The sequence below is a fragment of the Epinephelus lanceolatus genome, chromosome 2 (assembly GCF_041903045.1).
Source record: "Epinephelus lanceolatus isolate andai-2023 chromosome 2, ASM4190304v1, whole genome shotgun sequence".
In the NCBI taxonomy this organism is placed as follows: Eukaryota; Metazoa; Chordata; class Actinopteri; order Perciformes; family Serranidae; genus Epinephelus; species Epinephelus lanceolatus.
The window spans coordinates 11,245,207-11,269,600 of record NC_135735.1 but is presented as its reverse complement, the minus strand read 5'-3'; the positions used below and the strand labels follow the sequence as shown (position 1 = coordinate 11,269,600).

Genomic DNA, 24,394 nt, shown 5'->3' with positions numbered 1-24,394 from the left:
TTGCTTCCTGAAGATGAAAATGCAGTTTGCCTCTCACTAATGATCTCTCTGACTTTCATTAATGACCTACAGTGTCAGGTAGAAAAATAGTTCAGGCACCTTTTTCATTTTCAGCCTCCATATAATCCATTTTCTCAGAGGGGCAATCTGTGCCACAAATCGTTTGGTGCAGTGTGTTTTCTCTTTTCATGTTGCAGAGACCTTTGGACAATTACTTTTGCTTCGAATAACTAGTTGTTGATCACATCATGATACATCTACTATGTATTAATGTTTACAAACCATATTCCCATGAATTTATAAGCAATTTGCACATAAGCCTTAATTTTTCCAAGTGCATTTCAATGTGTGTAGAATTTTAAGGAATATATAGGCTGAAATGGAATATTATTCATAACTTTATCACCTGAAACTAAGAATCATTGTGTTTTTGTTACCTTAGAGTGAGCTATTTATGGTATGTCAACATACAGAACGGGTCCTCTTCCAGGGAGTCCATCATGTTGTGCTACAGTATAGCCCAGAATAGACAAACTAAACACTAGCTCTAGATGGGACCATTTGCCTTTCTGTGTTTTTTGCATTGCCCACTGTTGTTCTACATGCTTGGAGACCCGGCTTCATTCCGAAGTTGTCGAAATCTGGCACTTGGGTAGTGACTTGTGGCATCAGAAACCAACAAAAAAAAGGCATCCTTTAACATCGGCATGATACACGGCCGGTTGCCGTTATATTTAAACAGGGCTTGGCGGCATCAGGGGGGAAACGTGGTGGGACAAGGACAAAAGTTAAGGTGGTGAAAGTTTGACTGGGGTGGGTGGAAGGGGTGGTGGATGAGTCTAAAGGCCAAACCCTCTTCTTTTTTCCTAAACCTAACTATGTGTGTTTGTTGTTGAAGGGTAAAAAACGTCAATTTGCGGTGTTGTACCAACGTAGTGTGTTTATTTTGAAAGAGACTGTATGTAAACGGTAAATTTCCTGTGAAAATGGAAGTGTATTTTGAAAGAAGACAATGCATATAGGCCGAACTTGACACGGTGTCCCAGAACATCAACAACCAACACACCAAAGGTACCTTTTACATCATATGTGGACTTGGAAAGTCCATGACCAAACATCGATATGTGACAAGGTTGGAATGAGAATGTTTTGGCTTGGCACACTAGAGAAGTTTTGGTTGGTTGCAGTCTGCAACTTAACCACTAGATGCCACTAAACCTTACACACTAGACCTTTAACCCCCTGCTGATCCCAAACAGCAGTTTAGCTCAAATTCAGTGGCAGTTGCCCAGTGTGTTCAAACTGAAAGGGACTGAACAGGAAGTAAATTTTAGGAGCAGTGAGACTGCAGGTGAAGTTAATGCAGACAGGGGAGTTGATTGAAATTTATCCTAGACTCCAACTGACAGTTGTGTTTAAAAAAATGTGTATTATTCCAATTTACAACCAGAATTATTGAAGTAAAAGCTGCAGACTTTTGGTCACATGGGGGCAGGAACACTCCACAACAAGCTGAAAGAGACAGAAAGAGAAACAGAGTTGCTGAGCTGTTCCATGAGGCTGACTCACAAGCGGCTGAGCTGTCACACAAGCACACCACAGCACAAACACTCTGCACACACATGCTTATACAGTTGTCACACTGATTGTTTGGGGCAAATAAATGTGGACTTCAAAGACGCCCCACATCACACAAATAATACAAGGCAAGAAATTGCTCAGTGTGCAATCTGAACGTGCCTTGAAAAGCACTGGGCAAGCAAAGCAGTGGGTGTGCATCATTCTGCCATACTGATGTTCTGCTTGTTACACTGCTGCAAAGGTGGGGAAGCCTGCTGATGAGACAGCAGGTATAAGACTGAATTTCTGTCAGCTGATAATCACATAACAACAGGTAGTGGAGATGCTGTGGTAAACCTTAAAAGACCAGCGTGTAGCATTTAGGGGCACTGACAGAAATGGTATATAATATTTATGACTATGTTTTCATTGAATTATAATCACCTGAAAATAAGGATTGTTGTGTTTTTGTTTCCTTAAAATGAGCAGTTTATTTCTACATATGAAGTGGGTCCTCTCCCATGAAGTCTGCCATGTTGTTCTACAGTAGCCTAGAAAGGACAAACCAAACACTGGCTTGAGATAGGGTCGTTCATGTTCCTGCATTGGTCACCCTGTTCTTCTACACCCCTTGCACATGGGAGAAGTTTCAGTTCTGCACCCCACCAAGATACTACTAAATCCTTAATCAATCTTTACACAGCTTTGAAGGGTTGGCAGAGACGATACAGCATTGTTCCCATTTGGATTCAGCCACTAATCGCCTTGTGAAATATGTATTTGTTAGTCTGTGTTATTCTGTGATGCTGTTGGTACATGTGGTATTTTGTTGATTTGTCAGTCACAAGCTGCACGAGCTGTTTTGTGTGCCAAACTAAAATGGAGTACAAGCCATGCCAAACTGACAGTAGCACTATAGTGGTCAAATTTTGCAACACTCTCAGTTGTACAATTTGAAAATAATTCCACTTTTTTTGTTTTTGTTTTTAAAAAGAAGGGCATTTTGAAAATATAACCCTCCATCATGAATAAATGACAAAGACATTTATGTTTCTGTTTATTTATTTATTTATTTTTCAAATGTCAAATGTGCTTATCACAAACTGTAGCCCATTATGCAATGACGGGTCATTAGGGAGCATTTGGCACTTATGAGGGGTGATGCAAAAAGGGGGAGGCATGTCAAATAATTGTTTAAGCCCTTATTAGGGACTTATGTTTTTTATTTTGGCTCAGGGGAGGAGCATACACATTTAAATTGTTGTATTTTGATTTTAAAAGAAAACATGCCAGTACACCTGTAAAAACAGAAACTTTCTTTGGATTTTCAAATTTCCGACAGCCTTTGGACACATCATGTGCTACGACCTTCTAAAAACATAATCAAATCTAAGCTTATAATAGTGTGGCTGTGGCTCAGAATTGCATGGGTTCGTCCACCAATCAGAAGATCGGTAGTTAGATCCCCGGCTCCTCCAGTCTGCATGTCGAAGTAGCAAGATATTGAACCCCAAATTGCTCCCGATTGCTGTTCCATCGGTGTGTGAGTGTGTTAAACAAAGTTGGTGGCAGGTGGCACCTTGTATGGTAGCCTCGGCCACCAGTGTATGAATGTGTGTGTGAATGGGTGAATGTCACCCATAGTGTAAAAAGTGCTTTGAGTAGTCGGATGACTAGAAAGGCGCTATGCAAATGCAGGTCCATTTAACATTTAATAAATTCATCAAAGACACCTTAATCTACATTTAAAATTTTGACAAAAATAAACCGTTTGTACTTAGGCTACTAACATGCATGCACAACAAGAATGAAGAACTGAGACTTTTTTTTCATCTAAGGGTAAGTTTTTAATATCTAATAACTAATTTATGTTCGGGGAGGGTCAAAAAAAAAAAAAAAAAACAACCCCCAGCCACTCCCCTCCTCTGATTAGTAAAGAACAGTCCCTAAATCCCCCTAAATCTTACACACCGTTCCTTTAAATAATAATAATTTTCATTATGGATTAATCTGCTGATCATTTTCTCCATTTGGTGTAAACATTCTGAAAAGAAAAACGATTTGCATATACGTTGGGGTAGTTAACAAAAACATCATGTATGCGTTTTTTGTGCAAAAATCTTAATTTGTAAAGTAACTCGTATCTCAAATTTGTTCTCAAGTACAGTAGCCCACCTGAGTAAATGTACTTAATCACATTACACCACTGTTGAACAGACAGGTCATCTTATATGTAAATTATGGGATGATTTGCAAGTTATACCTATTAATGATTTTTTTGTATACATAAAACAGCATGGTAGTCAACTAGCCTATGTTTATGACAAACTACACTAATATGCAATGACAGGTTATTAATCAAGATCATAATTGGGACAGTTATATCAGAAATATTAATTATGAATTGATTAGATAACGCTGATGTGATATAATTGCGAGCATTGTCAGCATTAGGCAGATTACATGAGCTCCTCTCCTGCTGGGAGAGGCTGGCTGTGATGTCAAACTGCCACCCAGAGTGTGTGCCTGTGTGCGCGCGAGCGGGCGGGCGTGTGTGTGAGTGTGTCGACGGCGGATTCCCATCACAAACCAAGATGGCGGCGGAGCGGACAGCCGGCTCGGCACTGTGACTGACAGACAGACAGACAGACAGACAGACAGAAGCCTCGCTTGGTCGGACAGCTAACGGTCAGACTCCAGACAGAGAGACAGAAACACCCGCACAGGTCACTTCGCCTCTTTCGGTACCGACAGCGCTGTGATGAAGCAGCACCGATAGACGACACCGGGGGAAGTTGTGTGCGTGTGTGAGTGCGCGAGGACTAATTTGACGTCCACAAGCGGGGTAAGTACAAGATGATGAACCGTTATAGTGGCTGCTGAGGGATTTACCGAGCAGTTGCTAGCTAGAAATCCCTCATGCTAGCTGTGTCAGCTCACTTGTGTTGTGTGTTAGTTTACGTGAGTTTAATGTGTAACGGTAACTAACTGTCGCTAATGACAATTTTGCCCTCAATGCGTTTGACCCGATGCCTCCCGTGCTGTAACCGCACCGGTTCATTCCCCAAGCAAAGTACTGTATGTGCCACAGGTTGTTCGCATTTCAATTTCCAGTGTAGTCACCTGTGCTGCCTGTAAACGACACACTAGTCACACCACATTAAAGCTGTGATCACCCAGTGATAGATGTCTGTTATACCCGCTGTCGTGCCACCGTTAGGAACTAAAAATTTCCCAAAACACTAGCTAACCCTCTACATGTGTAAACCCTCCCTGCCTGGGGATATTTAAAGGTTGCTTACTTTTTGTCTCAGAAAATGCCTCTTGCTTTACCTTGCTATTAAGGCAGTGGCACAAAATGTGCTGGAAGAGTCGTGATTTTATATCTTGTTTTGTGCATCATTTCAAATAGAGTCAGATTCATAACAAATTTGCCTAAAGGGGCTTTGCAATCTGTGCAGCATGCAGCATACAATCAGATAAGGAAAAACTCTCCCTAAAAATGATGAAGAGCAACTGAGAAGGAATTCCTCTGTCTTGACTGACAGCTATGCAATAGATGTGTGTGCAGAATTTTTATTTATTTAACCAGGAATTCCCATTGAGATTGAAAATGTCTTTTTAAAGAGAGACCTGGCCAAGGTAGCAGCCAACCAGAACACATTTAAAATGCAGCAAATACAACATGCAATACAAAAATCCACAATAAAACAATCTCTGTCACATTCTTTATGATGCCCTGAAATTCATTGATAGATATAAGTGTTTCTAATTTTATATCTTTTTGAAGATTATTGTCCAAGGTGCAGGCAGTGTAGGAAAATGCAGTTGTCCCCAGATGTGTTAAAACCTAGGGTACATTAGAAAGCAACCACCTGGGGGAGCGTAGCTGGTAAGAGGTGACATACAGAAGGGTGCAGAGGTAGTTTGTCCAATATTGATTTATAGATAAAACTATACCAGTGCTGTTGTCTGCAAATGGTCGATGTCCAACCCCCAAATCATAAAGAATGCTGTGATGAGTAAGTGAATACCCATCATAATAAAATTACAATACAGACAATCAAGATGACACAATTTATAGATAGATTGTTAATATATATGAAGAAGACCAGACTATAAGGCTGCAGGTGGTTTTGATAGGTATGCTCTCAAAGCTGTCACTGCTGGTGCAAAGCAAGAGGCAGAGAGTTCATCACCAGGGAGATGGGTGGTGAGTGTATGCTAATGAAGCCTTGCAGATATGGCTAATAAGTTTGGGGGCTGTGTTCCCTGATATTGTGGCGCATCACTGCAAAAATGTCTGTCAAAGAAATACGAGCAAACTGAGCTGCAGAAGATTACAATTTGTTGCTTCAATTTTTCCCCCTTTAAAGTTTTTTTTAGGGGCATTTTTATTTAATTGAATCAGGGGTTTAGAAGTCTGCTGTGCAGGATTTAGGAGGATATATTAGCAGGAAATGTAATGCAATATAGTAGTATTTTTTCTTTAGTGTATAATCACCTGAAAATAAGAACGGTTATGTTTTCATTACCTTAGAATGAGCTGTTTATATCTGCATAGGGAGCAGGTCCTCATCCATGGAGATCGCCATGTTGCACTGCCACTTTTCCACAGAATAGACAAACCAAACACTGACTTTTGATAGGGTCATTCACGTTTTCGTATTGGCCACCGTAGTAAGCAGCCCCTTCACATTGAGCAGTGCTGGAAAAACACTATTTTTTTTATGTGAAACTGCTTCATTCAAGGTTTTCACTGTTTCAAATCATGGTGTCCATTTGTTTTAGAGAGATAGAGACCCTTTGCTGATAATTTGGCTCCCGGTAAAACATCCTGAACGTCTATGATCTTAAGTTATCAGAAAAAAAGAAGATAAGATTAGAACATTAGCAGCTGCTGGATAAGCGATCCATTTCTGTCAGTGGAAAAAACACAGATTTTTTTAATGAGAAACTACCTTATTCAGTGTTTTCACTGGTTTAAATCACCGTGTCTGTTTGTTTTAGAGAGGTAGAGACCCTTTGCTGATAATTTGGCTTCTGGTAAAAACGTCCTGAACATCTGGATTTAAAGTGTTTAAAAGGGTTAAAAGAGTTAGCACACATAAGAAGCTGCTGGATAAAGCCCATCTTTGATGAACCAAACAACACGGGGAAAAAATGTTTTTACTGGTTTAAATCATCAAGTCTGTTTGTTTGGGAGAAGAAGAGACCTCTGTGGATAATTTGGCTCCCAGTAAAAACCTCCTAAACATAAAAACTGACAGAAATCTAACAGGGAGAAGTTTCAGCTGGTTGCAATCTGCAGTCCTCATAGCAAGTTGCCATTTAATCCCCTAAATCTTAAACACTAGACCTTTCAGGACAGACTGTGTCATATACTGTACAAATGGGTGACATTGGGCTATATAAATAAAACTGACTAGATTTGTTGCACACTGGGAGTCCAGCTTGGAGTACATCCACTGCTCCTTTCTGATATTAGACATCAAACAGGAGCAGTGACGACAGCTGCCACCCAGGCTTCACATTCTGATGGGTTACTTTCCCCAAAACTTCCCCTTGTATCGTTCAGTGGTGTCAAACAGGATGAGCCTAGCAAGTCTGGTCAAATCATGCATGTGACAAAAATACTCTCAAGCCTGTCATTTGAAAACCTCAGCCTCACATACCAGAAAGGTAACCTACACTGTAACCCTGTAAATCCTCTGCTTGTCTGGCTTATTGCTGCTCTTCATTCAAGTGTTAAGCTCTCCACGTATCATGGAATTTCTCCTGGCCAGATCTTTTTGTTGTGCACGTGATGGACGGGTTGTTTGTCTTCTGTCTTATTGCCGTGTCTGCTCATGTTTGGAGGGCAGAAGGGGCGCTGTAGTGGAATGGCAGAGAGGAAAAAGAGTCATACTTTGAAATGAAACATGGCACCACAACAGCCAAATGGCATGGACTGCGTAGGTTGCTTGACTTGACTTGGCTGTCTAGTCTTGTGTAGGTCCATCCAAGTAAAGGATTTATGGCAGTGAGTAAAAGCTCAAAGGAGCAGACAGCTAGAAATGTCTGCTTAGCTGATTGAAGACTTCAGGCACACTCAGTAACCCTGGCTCCTCTTATCCTCACAGCAGCCTCAGGGTTAATGCCTGCTGTCCACTGATACCTAACACCGAATGTCCCTTGCTGTGGCAGCGACGGTGTTAATACCTAAAGGCACAGGGTGCATGTTTTTCCCATCTTGCGTAATTCAGTGAACACAAATAAAGTGGGCAAATAAGAGACACATGTCATGGAGCTGTCAATTGCAGAATGTGGGTGCTTACCCCACTCATGCTGGGTGCATATTCATGTATTTCACTGTAGTATTCACTTGAACTTGTCTGCCTGGAGGCTGTATCAACACTGTTTCTTTGGCAGCCAGTAGAAGTCTGATGTTGTAGCCTGCTGTTAAAGGTTTGTTTAATTTTCAAGTGTTTCTGCCGTTTTGCAGCAGAAACTATGTGTAAGAACTCAAGCACCTATTTGTGTTTGGTTTTATGTTGATTTTAATGCTATAGACCAATTTTGAGTGGATGTCACAGCAGTTGCATGCGCATACTGGTGGCAGAAAAACAGTGGACATGGGGGAGAAACGGTTGACATACCTGATGTAAAAATGTCTTCTTGTGCTGTTGGATGAACAGGAATGCAGATTAAGATAACCTTGTTTTTTTTTTTTATAGAAAACCATCACAAAGGACGCTGTTGTAGAAAGTAAAGTTTTGTCTCCAGTTAATTATAACCTTGATATTCAGGATATAATCACTGCTGGATACTCTTGTAGAGGAGTTTGGCTTACATGAAAGATAATTCATCATCATCATAAGGAATCGTAAAAACTCACATTTGTTAAGCATGGATTTGGCTTATTGTCCTTAGTTAAAACTTAAGTTAATAATATCAAGAGGGTTCCTGGTTCAAGCCCAGGGTGGGGGAGCCCTGCTGTGCGGAGTTTGCATGTTCTCCCCGTGTCAGTGTGGGTTTTCTCCGGGTACTCCAGCTATCTCCCACAGTCCAAAGACATGCAGGTTAATTGGTGACTCTAAATTGTCCATAGGTGTGAATGTGAGTGTGAATGGTTGTCTGTCTCGATGTGTCAGCCCTGTGATAGTCTGGTGACCTGTCCAGGGTGTACCCCGCCTCTCGCCCAATGACAGCTGGGATAGGCTCCAGCCCCCCCCGCGACCCTCAAGAGGATAAGCGATCACGGAAAATGAATTAATCAATGAAGAAGTTAATATACTTTGTTAACACCTTTATCATAACAAAGTATATTAACAAAGTTAATATACTTTGTTATGATAAAGGTGTTAACATTGTTAGCTAGCTAGGGCGCTAGCATGGTTTGTACTTCTACAATGAATTATATTATATGGGCACGTCTCCACAATTATTAATGAAGGACAATATGCCAAATCCATGCTTGACAAATGTGAGTTTTTACAATTCTTATGATGATTTATCTTTCACCACATATATGTAATTATGACACGATTACTGTCCCTTTTTGCCATCAGTTCAGCTCCACCCACAAACACGAAAAGGGTCTATACTGCTACTATTCTGTCTTCAAGTGCCAGAATACAGCTCCATAGGTATACAGTGGTGGAAAAAAGTTTTCGGACACCCCATGCATTTGTGAAATATTGCATTAAGAATCACTCTTAGGTCTTCAAGTGCAATTTCTTTTAGTACAGTCACAGCCAAAATACTAAATAAATCCTAAAAAAGCCATTAAAAACTTAAAATTGATTGGTTCCATAAAAATACATAAGAAATTTTGAGTATTGGGTCATTTTGGTACCAGTGATGAAGGTCGTTCTTTTTATTAAAAGACACAATTTTTGTTGCCATGCTTCGTGTCTACATAAAGCCAGCACATTTGAAAGTTCTTCAGACACAAAAATGGCTAAAACAAGGAACCTAACACAGGAAACACGCCTGAAGATAAAGATTCTCAGCCAGGAAGGGTACAGCTGCCGCCAGATAGCCAGGAAGTGCAGATGCAGTCCTTCAGCAGCTGGATACACTCTGCAGAAATACAGACGAACCAACAGCTTGGAAGACAAACCAAGATCTGGCCGTCCAAGGGTTTCTTCAGCAAGAAATGACCGCATCCTGATCCGCATGTGCAGGCAAAACCGCCGAATGACATCACAGGAGCTTCAGCAGCAGTGGTCAAACCAAACTGGTGTCCAGTGTTCCACCCGCACTGTACGTGGCCGACTTTTAGATCATGGCTTAAAGTCCTACAAGGCTATCAAGAAGCCCCTGATCAATGAGAGACAGAGGTTAGCCCGGCGTCGTTGAGCCCAGGCACACAAGAACTGGACAGCCAGGAATTGGAAGAAGATTTTGTGGTCAGATGAGTCCAGTTTCCAGCTTTATCTTCCTCGTACTAATGTGAGGGTACGCAGAAGGCCAGGCGAAGCATTATCTCCAGCATGTACAGTACCTACTGTCAAGCATGGTGGAGGCAGTATCATGGTTTGGGGATGCATGAGTGCTGCTGGTGTTGGTCATCTCACTGTCTGTGATGGCACATTGAATTCTACCAAGTATTGTACCATTCTCAAAACCCACATGCTCCCTTATGTGCGTGCACTGTTCCGTCGAGGTAAAAACTGGATGTTTCAACAAGATAATGCCCCTTGCCACACATCCAAGGCCAGTAGAACTTGGCTGCAGGAGCACAGTATCCAGGTCTTAGAGTGGCCAGCTCAATCCCCGGACATGTGCCCCATTGAAAATCTGTGGTGGATTATCAAAAGATCTGTTTCAAAGCATAAACCAAAGAATTTAGAAGAATTAAAAGCAGTAATTCAAGAAGAATGGGACAAGATTACCCCTCAACAGTGTGAAAGGCTCGTGGGGAACATGCCAGTCAGGATTAGAGCTCTACTGCGTGCCAATGGCAGGACTACTAAATATTAATTTGATGATGTGATGGTTTATTTATTTTTTGTTCAGTTTTGAACACATTCTCTGTTATTTGTTGACTTTGATACCGACAATGTTGAGAACTGACATATTGAAACTGTCAAGAATTTAGTTTTGTTAGTTTTTCTTGTAAACAATAAACAAAAAAATATAATTTGTATTTGTTTGTATCTGTCTAATGCAGCCACACCTTTTGAAACACAAAAAAGATTTTTCCATAAATATTTCATGATAATATTTGAGATTGTGTAAAATTTTAAGGGTGTCCGAAAACTTTTTTCCACCACTGTATGTTATTTGTGACAGGTGTTAGAGTGTGGTGAAGAAGTTCAGGAACAATGTGGTGCTCGTACAATGCAGAAAAATCAAATAGAACCTCAAGTCAGTAATGGACCTGGCTGAGATGTAACCTTGAATGAGATTCTCCTGCTGTAATCTGTTTTCAAATAAACCCTCATTCAGTGTTTTTCCTGCCTTGAGAGTACAGAGAGTTCTCAGAAGAAAGTTGGATTTAATTCAGTGAAACATAAGTCAAAACTAGGATACTTTGAAGACTAAGGGGCTAGGAATTTGGAGCATGGTAAAAAAAAAAAGGGCCCTGGACTATGAATGCCCCTGGAGAGATTCACCATGGCGCCCTGATAGTGAAGCTACTTCGGTATTCATAGACTGTAAAGGAAAAATACTAGATTCTCTACTTTACTGGAGATGTTTTGTGATGAAGCTGCAGCAGAGATGTAAAGATGCCATGTCTTTTAGTTCTTACCGCCTCCAGCAGTGATGCACAGGTTGATGTGTTTTGATGTGGAAGCTGAAGGCTACAGAAGCTTACAGCCTATGTTATCACCTAATTTAGTTTCCAGTAGACTGTCAAATTTCTTTTTAAACACACAGGTCAAAGCAAAGGGTTATACAATGCCATAACCCCATTCACTGCCAACGTGTTGTATTCAGCCGTGGTTTATATTCACAGTTGGAGGGAATAAAAGAGATGGTGATTTAGCAGAAGAGCACTAGAGCAGGAGATGTAACTGCTAAAAATGAGTGACAGTCATGCTTTTTGCACTCTGCTCTATTTTCTGCTCCTGTGAGTATTGAAATGTCTCTAATGTCTCTGTCTTCTATATGATTGTTGACAGATGCAACATGGTGAGTGTAGCACAAAAAGTTCTGAGGGACGCATACTGTGCATTATAACAGTGTGGCCAATACTCAATAAAATATGCTCAGTACATCAATAGCAGATGTTTTTAAGGTTCCTTTAAGGATAGCAGTAATGCATAAATAAGTAGATTGTTTTGTTCCAAGCTCTGGTTGAGATTTGTTTGCATAGAAATATTTATTCTGAGATGTTTAAGCCCACTGAAATCACATATTTGAATCCTGCTGACTTTTTTTTGGAAGTCTTTTGGTTAGATCTGGATATCGTTTTGGATTTATAGTAACACTAATATTGAAAACTAGGATTGGTTTCATTAAAGAAACAAACCTACTTTGAATTTATTGGTAAGTTTAAACCTTTTTTTCTTAATATCAAAATAAACCAAATGTCTCAGATACTTCTATTTGATGTTGTCCTAAAACAAAAAGATGGACAGAAAACATTGCTTAAGTAATAAAACAATTAATAGATGACCAAAAATTATGGAAGTAGGATCAATTAAAAATATACAAAATTGAGAATTTGATCAAGATTTGGTGCCAAGTTTTCACAAAGTGTCCACAAAAACAATACCCAGCCCTTTGTCACTGCAGATTATTCCACAAACCTAATATTTGAGTAACGAAACTTATTTGAAGCAGCATTGATGTCAAACATTCTTCGATAAAGGCAGGACATTTTGTGAAGGTCACAGCACAGAGGGGTCACTGGCTTTTATGCAGTGTAGCCAGAAGGAGACACTGCACTGGAAAAGAAAAGCTGCTGTAGATTTGCATGCAGAACAACTGAGGACAGGATTACATGTTCCCAGGGAATACCATCCACAAACACTAATTAGCTGTAAGCTCAGAGTATTGTCTGCAGGGAGCAAAGCAGGATGTGTCCTCAGTTGGTGGGTGGCATCTGGTGGTAGGCGAGATGAATTTGGGCGTTTGGCGCAGATCTCATCATCTAAAGTGAGATTCATAGCTTCTAGCAAAGTCATCTGTCGGAACACTAAAACGCATCTCACTTGGTTCAATTGTCACTGCTTTTTCTCTTATGCAGCAGTGTGCAGTGTGTATGAATTGAGTAAATACAGTTAGGTTGAGCAGTGGAGTAGTTTTAAGAAGTGATTGGCGTGGTGAGTGGCCGACACTCAGACTGATGGGGTAGTTTGGGAGGTTGGTACCACTGTTTCTGATTCAGAATAAAGCACTTAGTATTTTAACAAGGATATTGGCACAAAGTGCAGTAAGGACATACAAGTGCACGACTTGCAGGAGAGCATTATTTGATTAGAATTGCTTTAAATGCATGTTATTGCTGCTGATGTTTAATAGGGCTGCCCCCTTGAAAGTCGAGGACTTGTATCATCAGTTTGAGACCCCTCCACTGAGATTCTTCAAGTTAAGCAGTCTTTTTTTTGTCAGTCAGTTTGCTGAGTACATCTCAGGATGTTTGGTTCCAAAATTTAGCTGCTAAGTGAGCACTCCTCGCTTTCAAGCTGCACTCCGGCACAGGCAGCTGCAGACCCTGACCCAGAGTGAGTCGAAGTGAGATGGAGAAAGAGAGGCTTTGCGCTGTCAGGCTCCGAGATAACTTTATCTTGTGCCTTGTGCTTAGAAGTGGTGAATTTACAGCTCACAGCCACAATATAGTCTCTGTCTTAGACTGCTTCCTAGCGTCAGCAAAAAATGTTGTTGCACAGTTATGATCTGTCGTCAGCGTAGTTAGGAAGCATTAGCCTGAAGGGCTAACTTGACTTGTTTACTGTGTTATGTAAACATAGCTGTCACCCTGAATGTTTCGCTGAACTCTGTTCAAAAACTCTTAAACTCTATATGGAAAAAAAGAATGAATAGTTGAATATTTGTATTGAACAGCCAAATCCGATTTGACTGACATTATTCCAAATTGGGTATAGTCCCAATGTTTAATTGTAAAAAGCTAGATGGGGCTTAGGGAGCCAAAATGTTTCTTATACAGTACATCCACCAGAGACAGAGCAACACGGGCATCCCTCTGGCATCTCCTTTTCACTCCCACTTTCAAAAAAAGGCCCATAAATTCTGACTTTGAAAAATATCTGTAAACCAGAAACAAATGCCAGCCAATTAAAATTCCCTGCACTGATCAAAACGTGTTGCATTTTTCAGTAATGGATGGAACTGCTATCACACTCACCAAATAATTCAAATATTTTTTCTTGGCTAAATTAAATTAAAGTCTGATTTTCCACTCCTCCGCTCTGAGGAAACTTTCAGTTCAATAGATTTAACTGAAACTTTCTTGGATGTAGGCTCGCCACAGTCAAGGCTCCACTGGTGAAGGCTGTAATTGTCTGACTCTCACATTATTCTGCCACTGCTGCTGTTGTGTGGTCTACTGGGTTCACAAGGGTAAAGGATTATTTTCTACTGTCTTCCCTTTCTTCTCATCATCCAGACAGAAATGGGTGCTTATCAGGAGACACTAAAGACGTCACAAAATCAAACAACAAGCTGCAAATAAAAAGAAGTCTCACTGGCAGACAAATGCATGTGTTTATACTAATCAAAGGCAAAACAGTTTTCTGCAATATAGGGAATTAAGAGATCAGGCTGGGAGAGGAGGCAGGTTAGAGAGATCAGGTTTCCTGGAGACATGGTATTAATTCCCACAGGGCTCTGTGTTAGTGCTTCCCTGTGCTAATACTGTACACAGAGTCAGGATTGGAAACCTCTTGTATAGGGTTTAAGCATGGGGATTGTGATCCCAGTATTTACCTTGATATCTGTATTCTGGAATATAACCTTGAAATGCATTTTCACTCTGTGGCTGATTTTTCCAATTACTTTTCATGCTTACATAGTGGTTGTGAGCATAAATGTCACTGATGGAGTGCAGAACCTGTAAATGAAATATAATGTGTAGGAGGCTCAAAAAGTGGCTTTATCTGATATTCAGGCCTCTAGCACTGCATAGGAGCATTTAGCAGGTGGAACATTAACTGCAGAAAAAAACATAAAATGTCAGAAAACAACGTCTTACAACAATTCTCTTGTACCTCTTACCAGCAGTACAACTGAACCATAACCTCACTGAAATGGCTGCATGCAACATGCTGTCTAGTCTTACTCAAATCACAACAGATACCAGATGTACGTCACGTCTCCAAAGGACAGTTACAGTCTGTTTTCACCAAGTTGGCTAATATCAAAAATGCAATGGACAGAAGATTTCAAACAGGCTCCATTATAACACAGCCTTGTTTTATACTAATTAATAAATTTATATCACTTAAGCTGCGTACCGTAGTTCTGTGCCCAAACTGAAACTAGAGGCCTTGATCAGTCATCATAGATAGTTAACATGGTCAAAACATATTGTAAAATTGTGTGATTTCAATGAATGCCAGTAAAGTAGGGTTGTACTCTAAATAGTATAATGTCAGTAGAATTATTTGGCTATTCAATATGACTATTCGACTATTTGTTTATTTTTTTCCATATAGAGTTTGAAAGTTTGAACAAGGTTCAGCTGGATGCTCAGGGTGTTAGCAACATTCACATTCACAAATGTGTGCAAACTATGTGCAAACGACTGATCGGAAATGTGCAAAAAAAAAAAAAATTGCAGACACTAGTTATGACACAAAAATGAGAGACTGTATCGCACTAAGTTGTTGTGAGCTGTAAATTCACTACTATTAAGTAAAAGGCACAAAATAATGTTATTTAGGAACCTGACCGTGCAAAGCTTCTCCTCCTCTGGGAAGCTGCCTCTGTCTCACTCTGACTCACTTTGGGTTTGATTTAGGGATGCACAATATTGGATTTTTAGCCAATATCCGATATGCCGATATATAACTACTCATTTGGTCGACAGCCGATACCGACATTGATATATCCGTTTTTTCCTCCACCTAATTTTTGCGATCATCAGGTCTCTTCTGTAGTGGAATTAACATCATATTATGTATGCATACTCTTATCCTGGTGGCTAGGGTTGGGTACCGAAACTCGGTACTTTTTGTACTTGGTACCGATTCACGTCGGTACTACCGAGTACCGATTCACTTAAAATGAAACGGTGCCAAATTTCGGTACCCGAGGTGGAGGCGGAGCGAGAGCGCATGACTCGCACCTCAGACTCAGCAACAATGGCGACAAAAACAATGTGCAGACAAAAGTTAACGTGCAGCACTGTTCCTAAATGTTCTCAATAAAATGTTGAAATTGAGAAGTTTAGACTATGGGCCCGAACGACGCATAGTGTGTCCAAATTCACACCCGTTCTTGGATTGGATCTGTGGATTTTCTCTGCGACCGTGCATCCTAGCGAGAAGCCACGCATATCAGCAGAAACAGCAGAATTGTAGCTGTCTGACAAGGCCAAGCACTTGTCGGTTTTCACAGCGAAAAATTACAATAAAATGATGTATAACAGAGCTTTCATACAGCTTTGCACACACATTACTCTTGGATGGATTACTCGCGAACGCAGGCTCGCACAGAAATGCCACGCACATCACATGAAAGCGCAGAACCACACACATCATTGTACTGTCATCCCATCACGCTCTAAATACAGATCAATTGTCTACAAAATAAAAACTTGACAAATTTCTTTACAATCCATTATACAGATCTTGTTATCAGTCACTTCATATAGTGAGGAATATCGTATCTTACCACGTCTTAGGCTTCCGTGTGTTTCTCCCTGTCTATCCACATTTGTAGTCCGGCTTTCAAGATGCAAATATCTCCATACTGTCCAGTTGACACTCCATCAAACTTTGTATGACAAGACCAGCCACTTCACCTTTGTGCACCCAGACAACTGCAGCCTAATGCATGCTAACAGGGCCGTAGTCACCATATACATTGAGGGGGACACGTGCCCCCCCACCAATGCCCAAAATGCCCCCCCAATATATAACTGAAACTGAAAAACAAATATTATCTTGGAGGACATCATTGCACTTGGTTGACTATTTTTCTATGATCTTAGATGTAAATATTGCATGTTTCTTTTAGATAAAACACATTTTTGACTTGTGAATGAGTCAATGGAATTTCTTGCAATAATGAAAAAATACTGTCAATCATGTCCGCCTGGCACAAACCACATGTTTTGGACAACTGTGAAGTGACAGAATGTCCCAGCATCATGGTTCTTATATTGCCAGATTCCAGAGAGTCTCCCCTCTTCATATATGGCAGAATATGTCTTTTTCCAACTTGCTATGGTGAGATACATGTAAAAATGTAAGAATTTAGGCAAACAGATTTGTTTTTTTTTCATTGATATAAAAATTAATATAAAATACAGGCACATAGAAGAACATGAAATGATGGCAAATCTGGTTAGCCCAGACTGTCCTGAAAAAAAAACAAGGTATAGCATGTGTATGTAGCCTTTATGACTGTGATATGAGCTTAAAAGTAAAGGAAGTAAAAATACCCCAAAAAAAGGCCTAGGGCCCATAGGGTTAAAAAGTACCGAAATAAGGTACCGTTTGGTACCGGTACCGAATTCCAGATACCGGTACCGGTACCGTATCGGTTCAATTATGAACGGTACCCAACCCTACTGGTGGCCCACTAGCAGATGGAGACATGAAATAGAATACCTTTCTGTATGTAATATTCATTTAATGGGCAGAAATAGAAAAAAAGCATGTTTGCCGATTCTCAAAGCTCAATCCAGAGCTGATATCGGCCGATATCGATGACGTGCCGATATTATTGTGCATTCCTAGTCTGGGTCTGCAGCTGCCTGTAATGGAGAGCAGCTTGAAAGCAAGGAGCGTTCACTCAGCTTAATATGGGCACCGAAATGTTTGCAGAAGTACACTGCACACTAACAAAGAAAAAAGACTGCTCAACTTGAGGAATCTCAGTTTCCGACTGATGACTCGAAGCCCTTCTATGAAGATTACAGTATGATTCACTGGGCACGAAAACAGAAAAAAATGTAGATTCTAAATATTCCAGGGGGTTTTGTATTGTCTGGATCTAGACAGATGAGTTGGTTAGGACCGTATATTGTTGGTGATATTAGCATATTCAAGGCATATTTGCATCAGTGTATATGTTAGCTGAATTGCAGTGCAGAAATGCAAAAATGAGGGGTGCTTATGGGTTAAGACGACAGCCAATACGTCCCCCAGCCTGAGTCGGGGAACCATTGTTTCAGTTTATGTCTCTATAGACATCTAATATTATCAATACTACTACTACGAATATTAATAATAACGATCGGTTATTGGTTGAGCTGTTGTTTCTACATATGTTTGTCTCCTTGAGTCATGTTGATTGATACCTCTCTATAAACTGAAGCTTATTTGTTCAATGAGACGAGTCAAGAAACGTGTTAATTGATGGAGGTGATGAGTGGCCTTTAGTTTGTGCCCCAGCTTATTTATAGTGGATTGTTGTTACTCTGTTTTTTTTTTCTAAATGTAATCAGTTACTGATGTTAATAGGATCATTTGCTGGCAGGTAAAGTCTGTCACCGCTGTGTCTCATGTGGCTGCATCACCATCCATCACGGTTTGTGCTTAATTATCCATAACAAACACATCAGAGTCTTCCACTCATACCAAGAGAGAAAGATTGCCACGAGCCTGAGATGAATTTCAAAACATCTTTTGAAATATAGGTCAAGACCTTGTGCAAAGTTTTTGAAGGCACTTGGTATGCTCACCAATGCTTTTAAATTGAAGCACCTCACAGCATCATTAGCATATTCATGTTATAGGTTAGTCCCAGCAGGGCACAAATTGCTAACCCTGACATTGTTATTTCCATTCTCTACCCATTGATCCTCCTCTCTACATAGTTAACAGCATTATGATCTGTTGAATTAGTCACATAGCTCATGTAAAGGCAAGAAGTGAGAGTTAATAGATACAACCTCAGTGCCTGACCCAGCATCTTCCCTCTGCTTAACTTTGAAGAATTAATATGAAGTCAAGGAGAGTTCTCGTGGAAGGCAAAAATAAGAGCCAGCAAAAACCCTTGCTATCTTCACTGAATAAAGCAGCATCACTCTGTAACCTTGATGCTTGTTTGAAAGCATTTTTGTTGTGCATTTTACAAAGCTCAGACACTTCAGAGGGTTTGTGTTTTATAATAACAGGCAGAAAGTCCCATCGACATAGTTATTAAGGAGGCAAGAGCGGTGTCTTCTGTAAGCCCCGAGAGTGGATATAATGAGAGAACTTTTTTTAAAGCTATAGTTTAAGATACTTGTTCCTCAAAGGCGTTCCCTTGACTTTGTATTACTGTAAACATAGTCAGTGTCAATGCCCAGCGGCAACTTGTGGGGCTGAAAAATAAAGCAAGTGCGAAGTGCCAACTGCAGTTCTCCTAATGGCCACTGGAGGCTGGCTCCAAAAGTGAGTCAGTCCCCATAGACCCCCATGTTAAAATGCCTAACTTTACAGCAGAAATAAACATGTTCACTGCCTTGTACAACAAATGATTTTGGTCTCGATAGCTAATTTCCACGTTCGTGACTACTGTATAGTCAGTGAATTTTTAAATAACTCACCTGTTTGATTAAAATAAAGACTTAAAGTTATGCATAATTAAGGGTATGGCCACTTTGAGTGACAGTGTCTTCAGGCTCTCAGTCAGCTCCACTTCTTGCTTCTTCATAGCTCCACCTTGTCATTCAGATATAGTCACTTCTGGCTCCAAAAAACAAAAAGGTGATAACGGCCAAAATGCCGAACTTGAAAGCTTCAAAACGGGAGACCACGTACCAATGGGTGACGTCATGGTGGCTACTATTTTATACAGCCTATGGTCAACACCCTTTGATATGTTGTTGATAATTAGTTCTGTCTTGAAAATACATCTCACAGGATCCGTTCTCCCATGTTTTTCTGCAAAAACTTGGCAACATTTATTTGAACTGCTGTAAACCATCCCAAAAAGGATCTTGAAATGATGCTGCTGACATCCTGCAAGCTGACAAAAAATGGGTTCAGTGATTCATGACTCCTTTATCCAAGGTGATCCTGACACCTGCTGCTTAAAACTTCTTTACTCTCATCATGTGGCAAGTCACAACTTTATGACAATCATTGCATTTATATCATAATCTATCTGTTTGTCACAGTATTAGTTATCTGCTATTATTTTCTATTATTAATCAAAGAATTAATGAATGAGCAGATATGAAGCCACCCTGGTTATCTGTTATGCAATAACTACTGTCAGCAATGTGTCAAAATAACCGAACCAGAATCTGTTCAGATGTTATTTGCATAACATATTTTCTTCTCTTCATAATAAACTCTGTCCTGTAGTCTGGGCCCGTTGCAGTCAACTTGGTGAACCCATGGATGTATTGTGACCTTTGGCACAGATTTATATAACTCTAAAAGTGAACACAGCTCTGTGTGTGAGAAGTCTGGATTTAAATGTTTGATCGTTTGCCCCGAAATGTGATAATTCTGGAGTCTGTGTACAATTATTTGGTTTTGGCACCTGCTAACATTGAGGTCTAAAATCCTTTTCAGATGAGCATTAAATGTGGTTTTGGATATGAGAGGCTCATAATGACTAAAGGATCCTGAAATCCACCAACCATCCCCACTATTTAAACGTAACGGCATCTTAAAGAGAGCTGACTGTATTTCAACAAAACACGAGAGCAAGTATGCATCTCAGTGCTGTGGCATTTTATACATTGCACTGGGTTTTGCTGAAACAAAAAAAAAATCCTACTCTTTCTAGTCGAGTTTCTTTTTGACACTGATTGGCCCAAAACAAGGTGAATATTTGTAACTGACTGAGAGGGCGATGCGTACTTTGTGGCGAAAACCATGTTTATTGTTACCTTGTTAGAAAATGGAGCTCTCGTCTAGATGATGTGTTGTTGTAAGACAAGATTGGCTTTATTTGTCCCCCAGGGAAAATTTGTTTCGGTCTATGTAGAATAGCACCGCTGCTTAACAATGCAGACACCAATAACAAACTGACAGCAACAAATAGTCACATACCTAATTTAAATTACGTCTGACAAACGTTAATGCATCCTGACTATCTCCTATGCACACTGTGTCCTAAATATGCACCCCCCCCCCCCCCCACACACACACACACACACACACACACACATTGACTCAAGAGCAATTAAAGTGCATGTTTAGTGTTTGTTGTTGTGTAATTAACTTGGTAGTGATACCAGGAAGAAAGTTGTTATCTGCCAAAGGGGGTTGATAGTAGATACATTTCCTGCAGCAGCAACAGTAAAATATGCAGTCTTCTTATTTATGCACAAAGCTGCCGAAGTCTTGTGCCCTCTCCTCTGTGGATATGTAGCTCTCTTTTATATCTGTGTTTTTAATTCTTTGGATTTTTGTTTTGGGAGCTGGGAGTTCATAAGCGGCTTTGTCATTATGAGCAGTACCTCCATTACATTTCACTCAGGTGTGTTAAATATGTTTGACTGCAGAAATGTGCAACAGCTCGAGTTCAGTTTCTGTCAGCATTTGCTCAAATAGGTTAAATAACGTGTCAGGTGTACAGGTTTACAGTATTACATGTAGAAAGTAAAACTTATTTCTCACAGAGGTCATCTTTCCTTCGAAATGTTACATGACCTGATACTGCTGAAAGGCACAAGAGCCGAACACCCACCCCTCTGGGCTAACTGGAAGCAGATGCTTGGCTAGTGAGGCTTCCTACTGGCTTATGTTTATGTTCTTGAGCACATTCCTTTTCACCTCCTCCACGTGTCTGCCCTGCTGTGGCTGTCTCTGTGCTCAGGGTCCATACAGCTGGAGCCGAGAGCAGCGAGCCTTGAACGAGAGTCCCTTTGGTGTGTTTCACTGGCCCAGGGTTCTCGTGAACTCGAGACAGCTGGAAATCGTTCCTGCTGTCACGTTTGCTGTAACTAAACCCTTGTGGACGCGGCTGTAGGGCTGTTGGGTCTGGACATCTTATTGAACTCCTCCCTGAACTCCTGCTGTGGTTATAAGTCAGCGAGTTTGGGCTGGGATGCTTTGTCTTCGGCTCTGGCACCAGGCCCTTTATGTGGCCGAGTTTAAAGTTTCTGGGCCTGTGGTGCTTTTCCACCAACTCTGTCTCTCTTGTTTCTCTGGCTCCCACATAGCTCTCTACCCTGTGTGATTACTGAGTATCGGATAATCTGTGCATCCAGCTGTGTCATGTTATAAAGTATCTTTAAAGCAAGCTAACCACATCATTTAAGGCACTCTTAGTCAAATGCTAATTTCAGCTTTACAAAGACAAATAGTCTGCAAAGTCCTTGGGAAAATGGTGTCTTAAGGCATTTTTGCTGAATGAACCCACGTCATAAATGATTAAGAAACACATAAATATAATGTGTACTGCCTCGGGAACTCTGCGAAGGGTGACCTTTTAAAGAGGCTTGCAGCCTGAGCACATCTTCTCTTAAATGTTCACAGCTTTTTTCAGTTGTGACCTCTCTCTGGGCGTTTACCTCAAGACTAAGTCAAGCTTTCCCTTCCAGGCCAGTCTGCCAGGGGAGAAGTAGGGCAGCCAGGAAATTAAAATATTTGGATGCGACCACTTCAGCCGTGATGCTGATGATGGATTTTTACGTGTCCAGCATGGTGTGAGTCACGGCTCTGCATCTTTTGGATGCAGTCCCCGGGAGGGAATCCAGTGATGATCTGTGCATGACTAAATACGCAATAGCTGGGTTTGTCATGCTGTTATGCTTTCTCAGCACTTTGATGCACCCAAATTCAAGGCTGTCTGGGGTAAAAAAAAAAATAAAATAAAAAACTTTTAAAATTTGTTAACCTGTAAGGTAGCTGTTTTTGCGCAGACTGAACATCTGGTATTGATATGAAATCTGTTTCAAAAAGTGTTTTTGTTTTCAGGGTTTCATCAACATGTCAGTGCAGCATAGTCTCTCTGTGGATCAGTTTTTGTTGCGTAACAAATAAATCCTCACAATCACCTTTAAAAGAAGATTGACTGATGGCTTAGTGGAGGTAGCAACTGTAAAATTTTGACTTTATTTTTCATTTTTACCTGTGTTTCTGTCGTGAACTCAGCATTGCTGATTTCTTCTATTCGTGAAATATAGGGCAGGCAGAAACAATAGAGTTGGTTTGATTTCAGTGGGAGTTCAGGATTGTCCCACATATGCAGTATATTTATATGTAATCCTTATGTAACGTGTGCCACAGTACTGCTGCTTTGGTCTGCATTGTATTTTTAGCAGGCTGACAGCATGGCAGGGATGAGTATCATTCTTTGGCCCGTCATGTGGCTCTGTGGTCAGTCTAACAGGGAGGTGACACTGCAGAGTCGCCACTGCTTTGCATCTACAAGACTGCAATGAATTAGGTCAGCATCTTTTTATTGTTACGGTTTTGTACTAAATGAGGAGTTAACTGTGCTTACTGTGTGTTCCATGAAACAATACCCACGTCTGGTTTTCGTCAGTCGAGTCTCATGCAAAATCCTTCTGGGTCAATTAAGCTGCAGTCATTTGCAAGAAACGAGATAGCCGCTGCACTGGCCAACACCCTGTGTCATGCCACCGCCTCCTTTCATTATGCATTGCATAGTTCTTATGAATTGCATATGCTTTAAACATATGTTTCAAATGGAGAACAGTTGAACGTAGATTGGCTGAGCCTTTTTATGCGGTTGTCCTGCACTTGACAAAACCCACACGTGTTGACCACGCTAGTTTCTGCCTTTCATTATGCCTGTGAAATACAAGAATGTGACCCCGGGACCTTGTGCTGGCACACACACACACACACACACACACACACACACACAGTCTCTCTCTCTGTCTCTCTTCTTCAGGCTGTCTGTCGGCGTGTCATCCTTGCCAGACACATGCTCACATGCAGGCTCTTAATGGCAGAGCGTGTTGTGGGCGCATGTGAAGGTGCAATAGGAATGTGTGTTTGCCCCCCCCCCCCACATATAGGTTTCTGTTTTACTTGTGCTGTTGTTTTCTGTGTTAGCGATTCTGTCATTCCACCAAAAGTAGGGAAAATGTTGAAGATAGTTTAAATTGTTGTAAAAACAATATGTATGCTGGACCAGTTTATTCTACAGTAGATAATGAGTTTAGACACTGGGTGATTTCAGTGCCGTATAGGAAATATTTGCTCTGTGCTTTGTATTGTAGTGGCACTTCACAGTCACTCTTAGTAAACACCATTGTCTCGGAATATAAGATGAGGCATACTGGTTTTGAGCTGCCCATTTTTCTAAGAGTCTGTCCATTCTTGATTAAAAGCTGTTTTTCGCTGTCTGGCTTTCCCTCTTTAGAACACTCTATATCAAATTGCTTTTCTCTGATTCTCTTCTCTGACTAGTTTTCCCATATGCATGTCTTACTCACTCAAGTTGCAATGCTTATGGGTATGCATTGCTCTAACTGGTTGAGTAGCATCATGTTAGATGATTGAACACATGCAATTGGTCTTTGAGCTTCTTGGTTGCGAAACCTTTGCTACAATGCTGCACCGGTCAAAATTGAAACGCTCTGTTAAAATGTAGTTACTCTCAATAATTTAATGGTTACCGGTCTGAGTCCGGATAAGATGGCAACTAGGTCCAGACCTGAGGAATGGAAAAGGATGGCAGGTTAACAAGGGGGACGTATTCTGGTAATTTTTCTAACAAGGTGGCGCCTTGTCCCCCCTTAAATTACCTCCTAAGTTGAGATAAGGGAATGTAAGGAGCAGCTGTACAAACC

The 24,394-nt window shown here is 40.7% G+C and overlaps 1 protein-coding gene across 4 annotated transcripts in view; it reads left to right on the top strand.

Annotated features, from left to right (window-relative positions):
* The first annotated feature begins 4,136 nt into the window (after positions 1–4,136).
* LOC117272068 (C-myc promoter-binding protein-like) overlaps positions 4,137–24,394 on the top strand; it is a 100,880-nt gene continuing 80,622 nt past the window's right edge. For all 4 annotated transcript variants that reach the window (XM_033651237.2, XM_033650984.2, XM_033650907.2 and 1 more), the window contains exon 1: positions 4,137–4,405. The gene's annotated coding sequence lies outside the window, so the exon portion shown is untranslated. The remainder of the gene's footprint in view (positions 4,406–24,394) is intronic.